This window comes from Dendropsophus ebraccatus, chromosome 7, assembly GCF_027789765.1.
Source record: "Dendropsophus ebraccatus isolate aDenEbr1 chromosome 7, aDenEbr1.pat, whole genome shotgun sequence".
NCBI lineage: Eukaryota > Metazoa > Chordata > Amphibia > Anura > Hylidae > Dendropsophus > Dendropsophus ebraccatus.
In genome coordinates, this window is record NC_091460.1 from 68785385 (window position 1) to 68802254 (window position 16870).

The 16870-nt window shown below is 38.5% G+C and overlaps 1 pseudogene; it reads right to left on the minus strand.

Moving 5' to 3' along the window:
- Positions 1-7509: 7509 nt before the first annotated feature.
- The window catches only part of LOC138796560 (cytochrome P450 4V2-like), a 29063-nt pseudogene continuing 19702 nt past the window's right edge, over positions 7510-16870 (minus strand).

Genomic DNA, 16870 nt, shown 5'->3' on the forward strand with positions numbered 1-16870 from the left:
TGAACCCATTCTTAATGACAAGTACAAATATTATTGAAATGTGCAATGTATTTAAAATTGAAACCTTTAATTATTTAACTGTAGAAAAATCCACAACTTGGCAGAGTATTCAAAGCTGATGTAGATAATTATTCTGTATTATCGAAATATGAACAGAGATTATTTTATATCTCAGAAGGGACTCATCTAGCTCACAAGATGTCAGTGCATGATTACATCTGTGATAATGTGCAGCTCTCTGACACTACGAGATGTGAAACTTTATTAATTCTTCTTTGCCCATTTTACACAAGGGTACTGAATCATTTTCCATACAGTGGTTGTCACTAATTACATTTGGGAATTTGTTCTTTACATTTAGCAAAATTATATTTTTATGATACTGAGAATCTTATTACTAGAAATATCCTAGTCCAGAGATAAAAGATTTTTTTTTTTTTAAAAACACTCGTTTTGGGGGATAAACATACAGTTTGGTGTTTTTGATTTTCCATTTTTACTAATTTATTGGTACAAAAAGCCCATTTACACAAAAATGTGCAACTTTTTAACATAGTTAGATAGTATTCATGTGACACATTTGAGACATGTATGACTCAGATTTACTAACTTTAATCATGTTTGTCTTTAGAGAATTGTGAGTAGGGTTGAGCGAACCGAACTTTAAAGAACCAGATTTGTTACGAACTTTGCAAAAAGTTCGGTTCGTCACCAAACCGAACTTTGAGAAAGTTTGTAACGAATCTAGTTAAAATAACAATAACAAATAAAATCACAGAATAGACCAGGATACAAGAGATTATTACTCCTATAATCCCTTGTATCCTGGTTTTCTGTGAATATCACGATGTGTTATGTAAAAATAAAAGGTGGGAGCTGCTCTATAAGTATATACGGGATGCTATCTGTGTTCCAACTATAGAACAAACCATACAAAGAGAAAGGGAGAAACAAAAAATGGCGCACCCACAAACATGTAACAAATTTAATCGTTAACAATCACATCTTTATTGTCACAAGTATATCAACAACATAAGGCAAAAATGGACATACATTTAAAAACACTTAAAAACCACATAAGTGTAAACCATCACATGGAAAACGCATGAATATATACATGTCGCGCCCACCGGAGCCCCAACACAATTGTAACTCAAGTCCCTGTTTGTTTAAGTAACCAGCTACATCCAATATACTGTCTCTCCAAATCACAACGTATATGAAAGTGCAAATGCTCACATAAATATTAGAAATAAATCAATAAAAAAGTGAATAGAAAGAATTCATAAAAGCATACATAAAGTAACTATATGCTATTGCACCCTGAAGTTTTTGAGAGCCAGTAGCTGCAAAAAAAGAGGGATGGAATCTATATAATGATATATCACCCAGGGCTCTGAGATGGGACTCCGGACTTGAGTTACAATTGTGTTGGGGCTCCGGTGGGAGCGACATGTATATATTCATGCGTTTTCCACGTGATGGTTTACCCTTATGTGGTTTTTAAGTGTTTTTAAATGTATGTCCATTTTTGCCTTGTAATATCAAGATGTGTGACGTCACCCCTGTTAGGGTGACCTTAAGTCTCCTCAGTTATACCTGGGTGCTGTCTAATCAAAAATGTAATCTTACAGCTGTCTGTGAGTATCAACCAAGACACATGAAAGCAACTTCAGTGTTCAAGCTGATCTACTTTATTAAGTGAAAATCTCTCAGTTTATATGTTTACAAGAAAGCTTCAAAAAATAAAATAGGAGAACCCCGTTTAGCCGCAACAAAAAAAGTTAAAAAAAAAAAGTAAAAAAAAGTCCATCACTGTCTCAGCAAAAAAAAAGTCCCATCCCTGAACAGTTGTTTAGAAAAATGTTGGCGACTCATTGGGTATCTTGGTGTCCAGGACTGTGCACCCAAGTGCTGATTTCTGGTTCTTTAATTATGGCCAAGGGCAGTACATGTCTGTTACTGCCCATTGGGTTAACATCCTCCCAGAAGACCATCAGGAAGTTGGCCCATTCTTGCCACTGTCACCTCCCCGGTGCTTTAGGGGGCCAGTTCTGCACAAGTTCTGCCTCCACTATGTTGCAACCATCTGCCGCTTTGACTGCAGTGCAACCTGCCCCGGTGTCTTACCAACGATGTCAGGCCCGGTGCTCTCAGGCTGTGCTCCATTTGGTGAGCCTGGGTGAACAGAGCCATAGTGGGCAGGAGCTCCTCTGGACCACCAGGGAGGAGAAATATGAATGGCTCATGGTGAGTCATACACCTTGTATGGCACATGTGATAAACCTCATAGTGCACAAGTCTCTTCGAACATTTGCTGCCAATTGTTGATCCCTTTTGAGGACGCGACTCTGTTTGTGAGAAGGCATGACTATGGGATCAACGACATCATCCCACTCATCCGTGTTCTGGAAAGTGCACTGAACAACATCATCAGCGAGGATTCCCAGGCCACCACTCCAAGGCTGAACTTCCTCCTCCGTCGATTGTCTGTTCTCAACCATACTAGCCTGGGTGCAATCAGGTATTGCCTCCTCCTCAAATAGTCTGTTCTCAACCATACTGGCCTGAGTGCAATCAAGTGATGCCGCCTCCTCCAATAGTCTCCTTTCAACCATACTGGCCTGGGTGCAATCAAGTGCTGCTGCCTCCTCCTACTCCATCAATTGTCTGTTCTCAACCATACTGGGTCCAATACAGTACTATTACTGCTGCTGGTTCCACTGTCAAATGTCTGTTTTCCACCCTACTGGGTCCAAGGAACTTTGTGTCCTATGTCCTGTGTAATCACTTACACCTTGGCTAATTTTTTTTCACAATTTTTGCACTTTGATTTTTTTCCACTTTTTTTCATTATAATAGCAACTGCAACTAAATGAAATTATACCCTATCAGACTCCCACTATTGTAGCTGCAATTATTCAGCCGTTATAGCAAGGTTTGTTTTAGGTTTAGTTCGTATGAATCCGAACTTCACGATAGTTCGCCGGATCAAACCGAACCAAACGTAGATGTGGTTCACAAAAAATGAATGTCTCTCAAAATATATGTGATTGTGGTAAGTATAAAAATCGAACACAACACAACAAAGCAAAAAAGTAAAAACAGTTCAGGTCTTTAACCCCTTAAGGACAGAGCCAATTTCGATTTTTGCGGTTTCGTTTTTTCCTCCTTGTGCATAAAAGGCCATAGCAGTTGCATTTTTCCACCTAGAAACCCACATGAGCCCTTATTTTTTGCATCACTAATTGTACTTTGCAATGACAGGCTGAATTTTTGCATAAAGTACACTGCGAAACCAGAAAAAAATTCAAAGTGTGGTGAAATTGAAAAAAAACGCATTTTGTTTATTTGGGGGAAATGTGTTTTTACGCCATTCACCCTGGGGTAAAACTGACTTGTTATGCACGTTTCTCAAGTCGTTACGATTAAAACGATATGTAACATGTATAACTTATATTGTATCGGATGGCCTGTAAAAAATTCAAACCATTGTCAACAAATATACGTCATTTAAAACCGCTCCATTCCCAGGCTTATAGCGCTTTTATCCTTTGGTCTATGGGGCTGTGTCAGGTGTCATTCTTTGCGCCATGATGTGTTCTTTCTATCGGTACCTTTATTGCGCATATACGACTTTATGATCGCTTTTTATTACAATTTTTCTGGATTTGATGCAACGAAAAATGCGCAATTTTGCACTTTGGGATTTTTTGCGCTTACGCCGTTTACCGTACGAGATCAGGAATGTGATTAATTAATAGTTCGGGCGATTACGCACGCGGCGATAGCAAACATGTTTGTTTATTTATTTATTTGTTTACTTTTATTTATAGCCTGGGAAAAGGGGGGTGATTCAGACTTTTATTAGGGGAGGGGGCTTTTTATTCACAACAACACTTTTCTTATTTTTTTACACATATACTAGAAGCCCCCCTAGGGGACTTCTAGTATATACACTTTGATCTCTCATTGAGATCTCTGCAGCATAGATATGCTGCAGAGATCCATGAGATCGGCACTCGTTTGCTTTCGGCTGCTGCAGCCGGAAACAAACGAGTGCCGAGCCAGGGACGGCGCCATCTTGGAGCGGTCCCCGGCCGGCTTCAGAAACGGAGATCGCTTCTCCGGGATAACATCCCGGAGGAGCGATCTCCGCCACTAGACACCAGGGAGATGCTGGATCCGGTAATCGGATGCAGCTGTCATGTTTGACAGCTGCATCTGATTACTGTATTAGCGGGCACGGCGATCGGACCGTGCCCGCTAATACCTACGGTCCCGGGCTACACGCGGCACCCGGGACCGCCGCGGTTCAGAGCGGGGTCGCCGCGCGGCCCCACTCTGAACGCCCTTACCGGCAATAGGACGTACCTATACGCCCTTTGTCGTTAAGGGGTTAACTTCGCTGTTGTAATAATTTTCAAAATCTAAATTAACAGTAAGTGTTAAACAAAGCAAGTTTGCAATTTATATTCTCTGGCTATGTTCACACAACATCAAAAATAGAGACAAGGCATCCGATTTTGATATTTAAAAAAATTTCCGTTTTTGCTGTGATTTAACTAACTGCAATGGCAATGCATTGAAGTCAATGGAAAGACGGACGTCCAATGCCCACAATGCATTGAATAATGAACGTTTTTACTACGGACGTCAAAGTAATGAAGATGATCATTATTTTCAGGCGTCTTTTGCAAACAGCGGTCGTTTTTTATTAGTTGTTCACACACAGTTTTTCTTTTGTCACTATTCTTTCTCTGTTTTTTCTATTAAATTCAATGGACTTTTCAATTAAGCCGCACCCAAAGGGCAATTAATAATTCCAAACTAAAATAATGTACAAACACCAGTCATTGCACTAAAAGGAGGCCAGACAGCTAAATGACGTCCGTTATTTTAGACTCAAAATAAGGGACATAATTTTAAACAGAGCTGAAAAAATGTTGTATGAACATAGCCTGTGTTTTTTTTATCATGCTGTAAAACAAAGCTGTACCAGAAATCCAGGTCTTGTCTCCTGAAGGCAGCTTCTTAGTCTTTTTAGCTGGTTGAAAAAAGAAACTAAACATATGAAGTCCCGGCTATTACAGAGAGTCACAGCTCAATGTGTCCATCAATCACATGACTGCCTTCTCTGTAAGCACTCAAATAACCTGGTAAACACTGTGGAGTATACAGGTGGTCTTAAACAACCTTCAGATGTGCTGCAATGTTTGTTTGTTTTTTAGACAGCCGAGGCTTGTTCTATATTGTCTTTCCATGAACACCACGCTTGCATTGCATTTTATTTTTAATTGTGGGTATATGAACACATGTTCCTGACTCACAGGGATGCTACCTCCAATAAGTGGCATGGCACCAGAAAGCAATCTCTTTATAGATTATCTGACGAAGATTTGAAGCCAAAGCCAGAAACAGACTATAAACAGATCATAAAGGAAAGCCTGAGATTTCTCCTCTTTTCAAATCCATTCCTGGCTTTGGCTTCAAATCTTTGGCAGATAATCTGTCAGATAATCTTTCTGTGTAAATAGACCTTTACTTCTGGACGAAAGATACTTTGCAACTCTCTTGTGACTATAACAAACTGACATCAACATGACAATGCAACTGTTTACATTGGGGATTACTTTAAGTTAAGTACTATATATGTAGTGTTTAGAATTGACATAATTAATATAATCAAAATTAATGCTCATGTCACTTAAATTAGAGCTCCAGTGAAACAAAAAAATATAGTGCTGGCACTTCGGGTGCTAACATAATAAAGAGGCTGTGCTTACCCTTCCCCGTGCCCCCGCAGCTCCAATTTGGCTGATAAATGTCTGCTCAGCCAATCATTAACTGGGATGGGACACTGCTGTGGTCACTGACTTGCTGAGTGGGTAGTTCCTACAGGAGACAGTACGCTGGTGGCGCTGCAGCTGCCGGAGCACCAGGACAGGTAAGTATAGCTTTTACATTATGTTCCCGCCCCATCCTGCCTGCAATGTATTTTCAAGTTTTACCAGATTTCCCTTTTGAAGAGGTCATACTTCATTATAGAAGGCCAGATTTCATTAACAATCCCTGACCAACTCCTAATATAGTAGCAAGATGCAACACAATAAAAAAGGTCAAAAGAGTAAAAAAAACAAACGCACTGTACCTGAATCATGAGCACACACTCTTTTATATGTTACACAGTGACTAGTAATAGCAAGAAGTTTTTCCCCCATAAGATAAGTGTGTATGTCTGGGTAGGGTGCTATTATTATACTATTAGCATTTGAGCTGGAAGTGGTATTTAATCCTTTAAATAATGAAGTGTGACCTCTTTTAACATTTTAAAATGCCACTGAAGGACTGTATGGTATATGGTTGGAAATGTCACATAGCAATGCTGACATAGCCGATGACATGTTAATTGGTCCTATGTGTTATTATTGCCTACATGACAGTAACCAACATCTCAGTCTGCATTATGAATGTAAACCTCAAAGAGTTAAGAAACTAAACACAAGAATAAGTGGACACAAGCTTAGATTCATTGGTTTAATGTGAGAAAATATTATTTTATTGAAAGACTAGTCAATGCTTGAGACAAAGTTTAAGGAAATGTGGTTGTTAAATTTACATAGACCTAATGTTAACATATATCTAGTCTTTAAAAAAAAATAAGAAGGAAAAAATGTAAGTGGGAAATGTTTTATTTACATATGCAATACCTCTTCTGCCACCAACTGCTCTGCTCTAGCACTGCCACACAGTGATATACAGGGCAGGGTCCTGTTCCCTATGTATTCTTATAATGTGCCTGCCATGATTACTATCACCGCTAACTGTACTAGAAATTTTAGTAGAGCAAGCTATTATAGCATTCACCACTTGCTGTGCAGAGAGACTGCTGCACACAGTGGTTGAGTCAGGCAACCTCCCCCTGGTAACTCTATATAAGAATAGGCAGTATACCTCTGTATACAGCTGTGTTGCAGGGCTTGAGCACAGGATCGGGAAAAGCAGGGCTTAGACAGCTGCCAGTCAACGGAAATGCAAAGTAAAAAAAAATAAACAATACATTTATTTTAATAAAGGTGTAATACAAAGTAAACTAACTTTATTTAAGCAATGTATTAGCAAAGAAATAAAAACAGACACGGGAGTACCCCTTAAATATCTGTCACTGTCCCATCTTGGTGGCTTTACAATAACGAATGTTTTCTGTGATGGTGCAAAGTACAAAGTTAAATAAAACATGATACAACCTATGTGATATTAATAAAAGAATGATTAAAATATCCCTTTTAGGGGGAGGGGATGTCGATGTATGATTTGCGGGAAATATTTTGATTTTCAACCAGAGAATCTATAAAAACTGAATAAAAAGAAGCCAAAATCCAATAAAGTTCTGGCAAAATCGAATAATGCCCAAAACGATAACATTAAATTCATAGATGTTATACAGCAATGCTATAAGTTTTTATTTATTCATAATAATGTCACAGTTTTCTTGCGTAAACTGATTTCTTATTCACACAGACATTTTTTTCTGTCTTTATGTTGAATCCAAATACCTTCTTGCGGACGAAGGATGATCTCTTCTACAAGGCCCAACTCCTCGCGTTTTTGTTTTGCTTCAATCCAATAATTCCGCAATAAAGTAGATAAAATAACTTTTTCCTCCATTAAAGCAAAGCGTTGACCTAGAGAATAAACATTTAAAACATATAAATAGAAATACATAAAAGTAACTAATGTAAACTCTTTCTTAGGCCTTCAATGTAAAAATGTAGCCCTTTCTTAGCCATTAAAGTGTTGCTGTTGCTATAACTTTCAAAATCCAAATCAGCAGTAAATATAGTGATATAAAGCATGTTTGCAATGTACATTAAAGAAGAAGACCCACAAACTGTAGAAACAACAGGCAGACAGGCATGGGTGAAAAAAAAGTGAACTCAGCCATCTCCATGCTTGCGCTGCATAGGTCCTGTTCATCACCGCTGTCATGTACTGCAGGAAAGCGGGAACGTCACGTACCCGACTCCTGTAGCAGCCACGTTGCGGCCTGGCTGAGTTATTACCCGCTCAGCCAGTTAGTGACTAGGGCAGTGTCCAGTCACTGATTGGCTGGGCGGGCAATCACTCACTCGGGGTTGTGATGTTTAAGCTATTGGAGCAGCAGGACCACGGCTGATGTGAATGAGACCTGGGAGCGGCGCTACAGAGTTTTCGTTATTTTTCATGCTTTAAAAAAAAGCTACACTTAAAATCCAGGTCAAGTCTTCAGAAGGCTGTGCTGGTTGAAAAAAAGAGACTAAACACAGGAAGTCCCTATCATCTTTGCTCACAGAAAAGGCAGTAATTTCATTGACTGACACATTAAGCCGTGACACTCTGTACCGACAGGGACTTCCTGCATTTGGTCTCTTTTTTTAACCAGAACAAGACTAAAAATTCTAATGAATGTAAATTGCAAACTTGCTTTATATCACATCCCCAGTTGATTTAGATTTCAATCCCTTAACGACCAGGGGCGTACATTTACACCCCCGCAGGCTGTGCCTTAACACAGGAGAGCGTAAATGTACGCCCCCTCAAAGGGGCCGATCTGTGAAGCGAGCTCAGGAGCTGAGCTCACTTAATTGCGAGTGAGGACTAGCGTTTAAGTGTCTGCAGGGGTCCAGATCGCATGGCCTGACTGCTGGAGGTCTCTTACTTGCCTCCGTGCAGTCAGGTCTTCAGTCTTCTGATAGAGTCTCACATGGGAGTGAGGATAGTCAGGGTAAGGATATCATATTCCAAATGTCACTACAGTGTCTTTTACAGACAAGAAAACAAATAACATAACAACCGTGGTTGATTTAAAGAAGAAGGGTAAACATAGCTTTTATTGTAGTGTATTATAAAAAGTAGTGCTATAAATAGACAAAAACAAAAAAAGATACTCTGACCATATTTATAGCCCCATTAGATTTGTTTATGGGTCTGATCTCTCCTGGGTACGTGTACCAGAGTACCCTCTTTTTAGTTTTTGTCTATTTATAGCACTACTTTTTATAATACACTACAATAAAAGCTATGTTTTACCCTTCTTCTTTGAGTCAACTACGGTTGTCATGTTAGTTGTTTTCTGATAGAGTCTGCCACAGGCAGGCTCTATCAGAAGATCGCAGATAACACTGATCCCTGCTATGCTATGGCATAGCAGGGATTAATGTTAGCAATCAAATGAATGTATGTAAAAGTCCCCTAGGGAAGTGTAATAAAATAAATAAATGTTTTAAAATTGCCCCAAAGCCCCTCCCCCAATAAAAGTCTAAATCAGCTCTCTTTTCCATTTTATAAATAAAACACATAAAAGTAATAAAATAAATAAACATATTTTGTGTTGTAACGTGCATAATCATCCTCTCTATTAAAATTAAATAATATTATTACTGCACGGTAAATGGTGTGAACCAAAAGCGGCAAAAATAAACCAGGATCAAAGATTTTTTATTACATTTTATATATAAAAAAAAATTAATAAAAAGTTATCAATACATCCGATCTAAACAAATATGGTACTAATAAAACTAGAGATCTTGAAAATGATGCCCCATACAGCCCCATAGGGGGGAAAATTAAATGCGCTATAGGAGTTACAATAGGGCCATTTTAAATATACCTATTTGCAAAAAAAAAGCTTTACTGTTAATAACAATAGTAAAATATTAGAAAACCTATGTAAACATGCATATCGCTGTGTTCAGACTAACCTATAGAATAAAGATAAAATGCCAGTTTTACCGTAAAGTGCATTATGTAAACACGCCCCCCCCCCCCCAAAAAAAAAAAAAAACTTTCAGTAATTGCATTATTTGTTCCAAATTCACCCCATAAATGATATTTTGCATGGGTTCCGTCATTAATTTTATGGTAGAATGAAAGGTCGCCCTTACAAAGTACATTTGTTCCTGAAAAAAACAAGACCTCACATGGTCCTGTAATTGGAAAAATTAAAGTTATAGCTTTTAGAAGGCGAGGAAGAAAAAACTAAAATGCAAAAATGTAAATTGTTGCGGTCCTTAAAGACAAGTGCCATGAAAAACTTTTTCCCAGTAATTAAAGCACATAACAAAGTTATATAACTCTGTAATGTGCTTCAATCACCTATCTGCCTCCCTTCCCTGTCTTTTCCCCCCTCCACCCCCCACCAGGAAGTGTCCTGACTAACACAGACCTGATTACTGTTGTCACCGTCACCAAGCTCTTCTCTTAGCTCCTTCTCCTGTTACACTAGCCTCCCCCTCCCCTGCTTTGTCAGGTGACAGGCTTGCTCAGCTCCCATTGGCTGAACAACTGCAAGCCATCACTTGTCACATGTCATGCTTATCTTCCCTCCGACTGACTCCAGCAGATAGGCAGCTCCCCCCTCCCCTCATACCCTCTCTCCTGCTGCCGTGGACTCAGTGAAGGAGTCATGTCACTAGAGAAGATAAGCAAGCAGAGTCACCTGACAAGGAGGGGAGGGGGAGGCTGGTGTGACAGGACCTAGAGCAGCCCTCCTGCTGATGACTCATCCTCACAAGAAGGAGCTGCCTGGTGACAGTGACGACAGTAATCAGGTCTGTGTGAGTTAGGACACTTCCTGGTGGGGGGTGGAGGGGGGAAAAGACAGGGAAGGGAGGCAGATAGGTGATTGAAGCATATTACAGAGTTATATAATTTTGTAATGTGCTTCAATTACTGGGAAAAAGTTTTTCATGGCACTTGTCCTTTAAGGCCAATTTGGGCTCTGTCCTTAAGGAGTTAAAAGTTATAACGACAGTGACACTTTAAATATTAACTGTACATAGAGTATAACTATATTGTTTCTATATATTTACTTATGAGAGCATCCACTTTAGACTTTTTAATTTAAATAATCTTACTTTTATTACCTAATGTTAGTTTCACACATGGCAGTTTGTTTTTAACAGTTTGTGCCATATAAGGAACACCACACATTACACAGATATTTAAGATTTTACTGCAGTATTTCTCCCTGTTTACCAAATAACGAAACCAAAATTGTACTCATGGCCTTTTCTGCCATGAGGCGAAATGAGTTTATTGCTCAGGATGGCAGCTTTGAAGAGCCACTGAAGGGCGGTGTGTTTCATGGAGTAGCCATAAATTATACTGTCTGCTACACACCACTGACTTCATTGATTTAATGACTTGCACATGCAAGCTGGACACAGACATAGAATGCAAGAAAGTCAGGTCTGCAAACACTCTGCAGGTAATGTTATATGCTTCAGACATCACTAAACTACAAGTGATCACTGCCTCTTTATATGGACCAGAAGGTGTAATGGGCATATGAACATGAATAAGATCACCATGAGTAGTCCCAACGCATTGACTCTTGTATATGTCAGGTGCTTTTTTTTTTCTTGAAAAAGCAATAGATTTAAGAATTGTATACACACTGGTGGAACTGGAAACCTCTCTGCCCTAAACTCTTCTGGTTCTGGGAAGTATTCTGGATCTCGACGTAATGCATACGGAACAATTAATACATTCACTCCTTTAGGAACCTTAAAACCCCCTGAAAAAAAAAAGATTAGATAAGTGATCACCTAAATGTGGGCATGCAGGTTATTATAGTATTACAATGACACACAATGTCATAATAAGACCCATACTGATTTTGAAATATAAGTTTTAAGTCTATCTGAATATGATATAAAGGCTTTTCTTTCATTTTTGTTCTTTCTTTCTTTCTTTCTTTAGTTCTTTTCTTAGCTTTTTGTTTCTTTTGTTTATATAAATAAATAAAATGATTAAAAAAAAAAGAGTTTCACATAAACTGGAAAAAATATTCACAACAAACGTATCTTCTGTATAATTGCTCATGCTTTGAAACTTGCTGCATAGATCATCCAGTAGTATATCCCATTGATCATACTTAGCTATGTCTTTCCTCGTTCATCATCCTTAGTTTTATATATAACCATACATCATACTTTGTTGTATATCTTCTTCTCTAGGTTACAATTTTAGAAATGTTTTATGGCGAGTCAATGAAAGTTTCATTTGTATCTTGCTCTGTAGCATTAATTCACTGCAACTCATATTTAACTGTGCATGTATGCAACATTTGAGTTCAAGGTGGAGGAAAATTCAATTTATTTACTATTTATATTTGTAAAGAGCAAGGAAATTGCACAGTAGAGTGAATGCATTTCCAAATCCCACCGGGTGATGCGTTACACAAAAAAAATACTTTGATGTTTTAGAAATTAAATATACATCACTCTGGCATCTTTCTGGGAAGCAAACTTCACATTTTATTGGATTTTTTTATTTCCTTGTATTGAATTTTGGAATAACACATAGTATACTAGAGTTTGCAAAAGAACTATATTTGCAAAAGAACAAGGCTTTCAAACATTGAAATTATTTCATATTTTCAGTATTATATCTGTCTTAGAGGCAGATTGCAGGTATTGATGCTGAGTAAAGAATGGGTATAGTGCTAAACCACCTGCATTCTCATTACCTGGTCTTCATCAGAATGATTACTTATCGACAAGCTGTTTTAGTCCATCCCCTTTTGCTGGATATCTTTCCTCAATGACACTATTTTGGTCTCCCTCACCTTCCAAATCATAGCAGATCCACTTCAGACTTGGGCTTGCATCAGGGGACAGGACTGTGAAGGCAATCTCTTTATAGCTGTAACCCCTCTCTCCCTGGACAGAGAGTGCTGCTATACTGTGCTCACATATACCCTGCTCATTTCTTCATACTCCCTGCAGTCTCTGACAGCTCTTGTGTTTCCCATACTCTCCATTCCTGCTATAATGTGCCTGCACTCACACTCTACACTGCGGCTATAACGTGCCTGCACTTACATTCAGCCATTCAAACTGCTGTATATACAGTTTCTGTCACTGTCCTCCTGCACAGCTCTGTGCTGCTGTATTTCCAGTTTTATGCACTTACTATACATTATACTCCACATGATCCTTGCTATACTGTACAGTAACTTACAATATGACATATTTAGCTGTTTCTCATTGTTTGTTTTATTTGTTTTACCTGCTATTCAGAATAAAAAAATCATTATTTTTGGGTTGTGGAACCAATTGTCTGCATGTCATATATTTCTTATGGGAAAATTTGTTTTGTTTTAAGAGTGGATTTGGATTGCAAGCATGGCCCCGGAACAAATTATGCTCGTAATCCAAGACACCACTGTACTATGTATACATAGTTACATAGTTATTACGGTTGAAAAAAAGACACATGTCCATCAAGTTCAACCAAGGAGGGGATCGATGGAGGCATAGGCGAGGGATGATGGGTAGGTTCTATACATATGCATTCATGTTAGTTTGTTCTGATAACGTGTCTAGGCCTGTTTTGAAGTGACCAGATCCTGGGGTAGACTGTTCTACAGATTTACTGTTCTCATAGTAAAGAAGGCTTGTCTCCTTCAGAGATTGAACCTTTTTTTCTTCAGGTGCAGGCGGTCCCCTCTTGTCTTTTGAGGGGATTTTACCTGGAACATTTTTCCCCCATATTTCTTGTAGGGGCAATTTATATATTTGTATAAATTAATATCTCCCCTTATACAACAAATTTAATCCTTTTAATCTCTCCTCATAACTAAAATGCTTCATTCCCCTTATTAGTTTAGTTGATGCCTTTGTACCTTTTTCAGCTCTAATATACAGTACATAGTACAGTATAAGGCTATGTTCACACTACGTATATTTGAGGCTGTATGTTTGAGGCTGTATAGCAACCAAAACAAGGAGTGGATTGAAAACACAGAAAGGCTCTGTTCACATAATGTTGTAATTGAGTGGATGGCCGTCATTTAATGGCAAATATGTGCTGTTATTTTAAAACAACGGCTGTTGTATTGAAATAATGGAAGTTATTTACCATTATATGGCGGCCATCCACTCAATTTCACCATTGTGTGGACAGAGCCTTTCTGTGTTTTCAATCCACTCCTGGTTTTGGTTGCTATGAGGACCTGACATGAGGACCAAATACAGCCTCAAATATACATAGTGTGAACCCAGCCTAAATGTTATAGGTACGTGTCTTATTAGGTTACAAAAATTTGTAAATTGTTGGTTTGCATTAGGGGCATTTATTGTACAAAGCAGCATTGGTGAGTAAGGTGCAGCTCCATTCTTCCCTTGTACCAACTTTGGGCATGGATAGACATTACTGTATTTTGGGCAGCTCCATTGTCTGGATATTAAACCATGCAAGGACAGTACTGTGCATGGACCTGTTGACCTGTGCATGATACTCTCATGGTACTCCGCAGTTGCCTCATGGACAATATCATCCAAAATTGAGTAACATCTGTTTACACCCAACATCATCAGATCACACAAAAGGGCTTGAATGGAAGTGGCCTTTAAAAGCAATTATTAATATGACTGTAACAGCCATAAAGGCTACCCCTGACTACACCTCAACATAAAATACAAAGGCGTACCATTTAAACCCTACCAGCACAGTAAAAACTGTGATGAAGTGAAATATGTTTAACGAATGGAAAAACATAGTCGTTCTCCTTTGACATGGCATTGATTGAGAACTTCACCAACTCTATTTAAAGAAGAAGAAGAAAAAACAATTCTGAACAAAATAAAAGTGAAATACAATTAAACTATCAGAGCCACTGGATTTTTTCTTTAGGGTTTTTAATGATTTTTGTTTGAAAAATACCTCTAATGGAATGTGTGGGCTGTTAATACACTTTAAATAGACAAGTCAATCATTGTACTGTCAGCATTAATCTCTATCATCTGCCCCTCTAAATGAGTTCCCTTGATAGTTTCAGAGATCTTAACTTTTAATACTCGTAGGCACATAGCTAGGCATTCATATGTATTATGTTAAGTAATGCTATAGTCAGAAATTCAACTTTTTCTTATATCACACATGATAAAATGATAAGTATAATTTTGTATACAGACCAAAAACCAGGAAATGCAAATTTTATGAAAACATACCAAATATTTCATCTAACTCTTTATGGACTTGTAGCTGTGCTTCTGAGTGGGATCCCAGCAAATATAAGGAACAATTCATAGCAGCAGCCATTGTGTCATGGCCCTGTTAAAAGCATAGGAGTTCATGTCATAATAGGTTCATTAATGGCATAACAGGACAGTTTATAACAGCTGTATATTATTTATTTGCAAATAAAACAAGGCCATCTTGATAAAATGAGCTACTATTGGCCATCATATGACCTCTTCTTGACTAAGGATATCTAAGAAGAATAGATATGGTGGCTGTCATAAAGTTAACTAGCCACTGTCGTTTAAAAAAAAAAATTAGAAGAAAACATTGGATACATCTCTTAAGGCTGGGTTCACACTATGTATAGTTCAGTCAGTATTGTGGTCCTCATATTGCAACCAAAACCAGGAGTGGATTGAAAACACAGAAAGGATCTGTTCACACAATATTGAAATTGAGTGGATGGCCGCCATTTAATGGCAAATATTTGCTGTTATTTTAAAACAACGGCTGTTGTATTGAAGTAATGGCAGTTATTTACAGTTATATGGCGGCCATCTACTCAATTTCAACATTGTGTGAACAGATCCTTTCTGTGTTTTTAATCCACTCCTGGTTTTTGTTGCAATATGAGGACCACAATACTGACTGAACTATACATAGTGTGAACCCAGCCTAAAGATTTGAAAAGTTTTGACTGGTTTGATCAAATCCCTTCTGATCACTAGCTAGAGTCAGGAGAAGTGCTCAGCTAGGCGCTTCACTCCCCATCTCACTGCAAGAGATGCTCTCCATTGTAAGTCTATGGAGACCATCTCTTACAATAATACAGAGATTACAGAAAGAAAATCACTTAGCCAGGTGCTTCTCCTGCCTCTATATAATAACCATAAGGGTATAAAATGTTTGAGCTGTCTTTAGGAAGTGTCAAAAAGTTTTGTTTAAGTAAGTGATAAAAAATTGTGACAATACAATACATTTTGGTTATGGTTTTGCATCATTTTATGTTTGAGGAATATATTTCATTTAAAGAGAACCAATCACCTAAATATAACTGTCCCTATTATGAAAGTATATCTCTCCCTAAGTCTATTCATGAAGATACAGACTGCATTTGCAGTCTGTATCTTTATACTTTACCTGATCCTCTGTTCCCTGGCTGTTCCGGTGGGCGCCGCCATCTTGATGACGTCACTTGCGTTCCAGCGGTGCGTTCCAGCGTGACGTCATCAAGATGGCGCCGCCGCCGGAACAGCCAGGGAACAGAGAATCGGGTAAAGTATAAAGATACAGACTGCAAAGGCAGTCTGTATCTTCATAGATAGACTTCATGAAGATACAGACTGTATTTGCAGTCTGTATCTTTATACTTTACCTATCCTCTGCTTCAGTGCCGCACGGCCGGGCGCCGCCATCTTGATTACGGGCCTTGCGTTCCACCGCTGGAACACAAGTGACGTAATCAAGATGGCGGCGCCGGCCTTGCTGCACCGAAGAGGAGGATAGGTAAAGTATAAAGATACAGACTGCAGAGGCAGTCTGTATCTTCATAAATAGATTAGAGAAGAGGGACTAGAAAATACACAGCGATCTTGTGCTGTATAGCGCGAGATCACTGTGTATTAACGGAGCGGCGGGCAAAGGATCATGGGAACCTTTCCTGCCGCTCTGCATGACGGGAGTTTCCTGTCTCGCGCCGGCTCTTTTGAAAAGAGCCGGCTCGAGACAGGAAAGTAAAAAGTGAATAATTAAAAAACGTGGCAATAAAAATAATGAATTATATTTACAAATGTTAATAAAATGTTGATTTACATCTAATTAGGGAATAAAAATTTTTAACTTTCGTCCATGATTGGTTCTC